This window comes from Meleagris gallopavo, chromosome 10 (assembly GCF_000146605.3).
Source record: "Meleagris gallopavo isolate NT-WF06-2002-E0010 breed Aviagen turkey brand Nicholas breeding stock chromosome 10, Turkey_5.1, whole genome shotgun sequence".
In the NCBI taxonomy this organism is placed as follows: Eukaryota; Metazoa; Chordata; class Aves; order Galliformes; family Phasianidae; genus Meleagris; species Meleagris gallopavo.
In genome coordinates, this window is record NC_015020.2 from 3517528 (window position 1) to 3523374 (window position 5847).

The following is a 5847-nucleotide window of genomic DNA, read 5'->3' on the forward strand; positions in this document are numbered from 1 at the left end:
TGAGTTTTAGCTGGCATAGTCATAATGACTGGAACGATAGACCTTGACCTTCAAGTATTTTCATTCTTAATTCTCAACTATGATTCACTCTCAGCTGAAGCTGTGCTAAAGGGGAAAGCCACTCAATTTATCAGGGCTGCCAAGTTTTAAAACTTCCAACATGCTGATTTATCTCACTACTGGGTTATGTACTAATGCTATGAATGTGGTATGGATCAGAAGCCTTTTATAAGCAGCTACTTATTTCAAGTGCCATCTTCTATTTTGGGTGAACTATAAACACTTTTTATACATAGTAGATCTTAATTAATATTTCTTCAGTATGTGATTATCTAAATCTGCTTCCCTGGCATCCTTGGGCTTCATGTATCCACTTTCTGCTTGTATATGGAGACAGTTGGACTTGATAACATGAGTTTACAAGCCATCTGTATGAATCTACCTGTTGACATTAGATTTGTTGATGTTGAAGGGGGCCAAATGGGAAAGATCAACCTACCAAAATTGTATGAAATTTTGTGTAGCTCCCTGGACTTTGATGCCTTGCTATCTTGATGCAGAGTTTGACTTTTTAAGTCTTACCTTATGATCTTGTTCAAATCTCCATGTTAATTTTACACAATTTATTATTTTTTTAAAATTGCAGTATGCTTTCTTTCATATATGTGTGGATAGTATAAAGTCCACCGTTGCTCTATAAGGGATTCCTGTTCACTGCTATGGGGACATTCTCCAGTGGATTGCATCTGACTTTTTAATATGTTTGTTTAGTTTTTCTCTGTTAAAAACAGAAAAAGTAACCAACTTCTAAAATTCTTAGATTTGGTAGTCAAAATCCCTGGGGTTGCTGAGTGAGGAGATTAGAATTTGACTAACTCTAAACTCAGGATTTCTCAGGAACTATATTCCAGAAATGAAGCTGTCCTCCTAGCTCTGAATGTGGACACCTAGAAAATCAAGGAATTCTTGTCTATGTGGAATTTTTTCCATTGCCTTCTGCTGGCATTAGACTGAACTTGGCATAAAAAGTCTTTATTTCCTCTCTTTCAAACACATATCTCACTTACTAATTAAAAATGTCTACTGTGTGTAGATGTCAGGCTAGTTAGATTTTTCGTAATGGCAATCTGAAGGCTTACACTAATGAAATTAATTTGGTTTTGAAGAGCCATTGCAGTCACGATGGAACTTATCATGGTTATTGCTACCTGTGCAGGCAGTCCTCTAATTAAGTTATGCTTATGTATGCCAGTTTGGGATAGAAATTGAGGTAAGCCAAGAAAGCTAGGATACATGAGAAAGAGCTTCAAGGATATATGTAGACCCGTCTGATTCTTCTCTCAACTATTTTGATAGTCCATTGGTACGTGTACTTCACAGGAGCTGATGCAGATATGAACTGCAGTAGGAGTCCAATGCGAGTAGCAAACAGAAATAACTATGGGACTCTTATTTTAATCGCCAAACTCAATAGACTATTCAGCACAATTAAAATTTATTCTAGTCAAGTGTGATTAATTCAGCTAGAATGATTGAAATTAGTTTGATATAGCAACTTTCCTTTGGAGAGTGCCGTAGTCTCAAATGAAAATAACATCTCAAATGCATGAACAGCAGATTATTGTGAGAAGTGTCCATTAAGATGTGTTCACAAGCTCCTTAGGAACAGTGTGTAATGGCAAGGCCTTTTTAAATTTACATGCAACAAGTTTATATTTTGGCAATTGGTTTGACTTCCTTAAACTTTGTTATGTCCCGGTCTTCAGTACACTAGGCTAATGTTTGCCTGAAAAATGTGAAATCTTATGTAATGCAAGAGTAGCTTCCTAAACTAAAAGCAAGCTGTGCTTACAGATGTAATGGCCTTGAAGCAGAAATCTTTTGTGAAATGTAATCAACTGGTGTGGCATTTATTAAAAGCACTAAAATAATTGTATTAACTAGATTTATTTCTTTTTCTTTCTCCGAACTTTTGGCATCTGAGTTTTCCTTCAGGTACATAGGTAGGATTTTGAGGCTTTTGTTTGAGGTTGACAATATACTGAGAGGTAGACTTGTATTTTTTCTTATAGAGACCTGCTTAAAAAAAAAAAAAATCAACCTTAAAATAGCATCTAGACTGAAAACAATGGAACTAAAAAGTGAACAGAAGATTTTAAAAGCACATCGCTCTTTGTAGGTCAATGAAAGCATCTGTATTTGGAAAGAAGAGCTACTAACTTAATTTGTTTACATATTCCAAAGATTTTTCAAAAGTTTTTACTACTTGGAAATTGTAATGTATCTGAACTGGAGGCTTTTCCATTTTGCTTCAAATATGTTTTGCACTATATATAATGAAGCATTTGATTTAGCCCCAGTTTTTTTTGTTTGTTTCTTTTTACCATCAACTTCACTCTCCAGCTGTACATAGAAATTCAGTTTTCTTGTAATTGGGCAGGAGCCAATAAGGCAAATACACAAACTGAGGGCGTACTGCTAAATGCAAGTTTATCACTATGAAGTTGGTGCAAATTTCAGCATACTGTTGCTGTCCATTGATACTTACATGCTGTGACGTATTCAGAAATGATGCTGAAGTATCTGTGTCATGCTGCATGGAATAAGTCTTTTTTAACTGCAAGTCCATTGAAATAGCTAATTGTGCTGTTCCTAGCTGACTCTCTCTCTTGATTATGGATAATATGGTTGTGTATGTTGTGCTCATTTTTGAGCCCATTCTTGCACTTTCCCTTCAGTGCACTCAGGTTATATAAGAAATGTCTTAGCCAACAAAAAACTGTCCAGGAAGGCATGTTAGTACTGAACTTGCTTACCTATGCAGTTTGTCCCCTGCATACTGTGGGATATGTGCTAGCCACAGAAGATCTTCCACTGAGTTGAGAGTTGCGTAAGGGTTATTTCAGCATGTTTGCTTCATCTAGGGAAATGGCTGACCTGTGGCAGGCAGGTATGTTCAGTGTGGTAAACCACGGTGGAGTGGATTTTTAAGAAATCGATAACTGTGAATGTTAACAATTTAGTTGGTTTGGATTCCTTAAATGTTTTTCTGTTGTGCTAGATGTAATTCAAGTGCAAAATGTCGTTATAGTTGAGTAGTGAAATGTCCTTTTAACCACTGGGGGAAGTTCAAGGGTTTTCTGCTGTTTTTGAAATTCATGTGCAAGTGTAACTTGGATTAATCCATATTGGTTTTGTTTGTTTTTTAAGATAATTCATGTCAGCAGTGTGGATGAAATTAGTTGTATGTGAAGATCTGCAGCTCTTCCTGTTGGCTAAGAATCTAGTTCTCCTAAGCAAATTGTTATTGCATTTGTGTGCTGTAGTCTGTTCCATTTACAATAGCTTTGCCTACCACTGAGACAGTGAGATGCTTTTAGAATTAAACAATTTGCTATAGCAGTCTGGTGTTTTTTTAAATATCTCTAATCTAGTTACTCAGTAAAAAATATCTTTCAGAAATGTTTTTGTGATATGTACAGTTCACCTAAAAGTATTAGTCTTTTTCAGAAAGTCAACAAAATACACAGCTGTGAATATGAAAGATGTGTATACCATTGCAACTGAATCCTGTCTGGATCAGAGAGGGGACTTTGAAAGCTCTCCAGCCACTTCTCGGTGCAGTCATGGAAAATGTGGTGGGCTTGGGTGCTCTTGAAAATTGTACTCTCTATTTGTGTGCCCTACCTTTGCCTACTCAGCTTTTGTGAATGTTATAATACTTCTTACAGTTTTGTCAAATGTGGCAGTGAAATAGCTAGCTGTTAATTTTGGAATCTGTGCTGGTCAGCTTTAAATGCACAGCCAGCTATTTGAGTTGGGAAATCAAAGGTGGCAAACGTCCCACAGGTCATTTCAGCTATTTTAGCCTGACAGCTCAGTGAGCCTTAGAGCGGAGGGGGAATTGTTGACCTTACTTGACTACATGTCGATACTTGAATTCACTTTTAGATTTGAGACCTCACCACAGCCTCTTATGTGACTTTCTGCACTTCATACTTTCATCTATTCATATTGGGCATGTTTTTATGTAAAAGTCCATGCAGGGAAGATGGCCTCTGTGGTGCAGATTGTTCCTGTGCAGTTTTTCTTCTGAAAAGACTTGTGAAGAATTGGTGAAAGGCCTTGACTGTAGAAGGGTGTAAGGAGTTGAAAATGGTTGTCAAACTTCAACCACATTTGTGTAGACAAATATAACTCGGTTGCAGCTCACAGAAGCAAAACTGATGAGAAGTGATTCTTTACCAGGATGTTCTTGTGTATTTCCTTTGTCTTTAAGCAACCACTCTCACTTGTGCTCATCTTAAATAAATAAATAAACAAAGCCATAATTTTCTCTGAGGAGAGCAGGGAGAAGTAGAGAATTTATCTCAGAATTTCTCAGGCCTCTCAGCATGTTTAAATAAGTCTTGGCAGCAGGTTGCCTCTTCTGGCATTATTCCCCCTGAAATCTGCTGTCTAGTAATCTGCTGTAACTCATTCTACTTTAAATTGTAGGGAGGATTGCTGCGAGAAGTGCTAAATGTGTGCCACCTGCTCCCACAGTCAGGTGCCATGAATATTTAAAGGTGAAAATACTATAGAAAGCAGTGTTCATGAAAACCACAGGACCAGTGTGTGACCAACAGCATTCTCAGTTATTTTTAAAATAATGCATGCATTGCATATTTACAACAGTGTGTCAGAGAAGGGAACCTTTAAGCTTTGGCTTATGTCCAGAGCCAAAGAAAAAAGAAAGTAATGCCATGAGGAATATGTTTCATTTTAATCTACTTCACTGCTGGAGACCTATGTTGCTCTCTCTCTTTAAAGTTATCTTATTATTATTATTACTTTCCTTCAAGGGGGAGTGTAAGAAATGTAAGAAAGTCCAAAGAAATTCCCTTCTCTAAATGCTTACAAAAGAGTTCTTGAAATGTTGCTAGAGAAAATGCTGCACCTTGTGCAGCAACTACTACTAATAGTTTACAGGAAGGACTAACAAATCCTGGTGGGATTGTTCTAGCATGGAAACTGTTCTCCAAGAAGAAATGATAGATGGTTTCCAGAAACATGTTACAGTAGTTGTTTCTTGGTGTTAAAAGGATCTCATGCTTTCTGGGCAACAAGAGCGCTTTCCCTCAAGAAGGAAGAAAACTCCATGTACAGATTTAGTGACCCTTAGAAGTTAGCCCTTTAAGGATAGAAATTTAATTTGGTAGAGTCAGCTTATGTTTGGTGCAACAGAAATATTGAGTATGGAATGTTTTTAATTGGATGGGCCAAAGGTATTAGATAAAACACCAACAACTACAACAATAACACCACAGTAACACCCAAAGAATCCGAATTTAAGGTGGAATGTTAAAGAGGAGGGAGAATATTGGAGCAAGGTATGTGGGCCCAGTTCTACTTTATGGGGTAATTAGAATTTTTACTGGGAAGAGGAAGTAAGAGAAGTATTTTTGCAGGTGTAGTAGTATTGATTTGGTGGAGAGAAAGAACACCTCTGTATTCTGTGCAGTGTATAACAATAATATGTTCACTAAACACTGGATTTTTCAAAATACAGCAAGAGATAGAAGCCAGGCCAGCCTGCTCAAAGCAGCACCTGCATTCCAGTGGTTAGTGCAGATCATGTGATGGAAGTTATTACCCAGGTAAAATGTTAATGACTAAACTTGGCACAGCTGAAGCTTTTAATCTTTTATTGCAGTTTTCTAAGGAGCGGCAAGTTATGGACAACAGCCCAGAAAAACTGAAGAAAGAGCTAGAGGAAGAACTGCAGCTCAGCAGTGAAGATTTGCGTAGCCATGCCTGGTACTACGGACGTATTCCTCGGCAGGTATGTTATTCCTTTTTTTTTTT